The sequence below is a fragment of the Neopelma chrysocephalum genome, unplaced genomic scaffold (assembly GCF_003984885.1).
Source record: "Neopelma chrysocephalum unplaced genomic scaffold, ASM398488v2 Primary Assembly neopelma1_94610, whole genome shotgun sequence".
Lineage (NCBI taxonomy): Eukaryota > Metazoa > Chordata > Aves > Passeriformes > Pipridae > Neopelma > Neopelma chrysocephalum.
In genome coordinates, this window is record NW_020923316.1 from 5,338 (window position 1) to 5,932 (window position 595).

Here is a 595-nt window from a genome sequence, read left to right on the forward strand (position 1 = left end):
CCCCATCCAAGCCCCCCCCCCAGTGCCCTCCCAGTACAGCCCAGTGCTCCCAGTACAGCCCACTGTGTTCCTGTCCCAGGGTGCCGGGTGATCCCTCTTGGGGGGGAGGCTGGGGGAGATTTGAGGGCATCTAGGGGGGCTTGGATGGGGAGTTGGGGGTTTTGGGGGGCTTTGGGTGAATTTGGGGGAGTTAAAAGGGTCTTGGGGGCATTGGGGGGTCAAAGGAATCTGTGGGGAAAGGAATTAAAGAAAAAAAGGGGGGGTTGGGGGACATTGGGGGGGGGTTAATGGGGCCTAGAGGGGGACAGGAGGGGCTTCCCAACAAGCAGGTGAGTCCTGAGACCCCCCTCGTGCCCCAAGACCCTCTTGGTGTCCCCAGTTCCCCCCTTGACACTCCCAATTCCACTGTCCCTAAACCCCTCCCTACTGTCCCCACTCTCCCCAAATCCCATCCCTCATGTCCCCAACCCTCCATCTCACCCCAGGACCCCCCCTGGACCCTCTGACCACAAAACGCCCCCCCACCCCCGCTCACAGAAAGGCCAAGGGCATCTGGGGACATGTTGGGGACATGAGGGATGGGATTTGGGGAGAG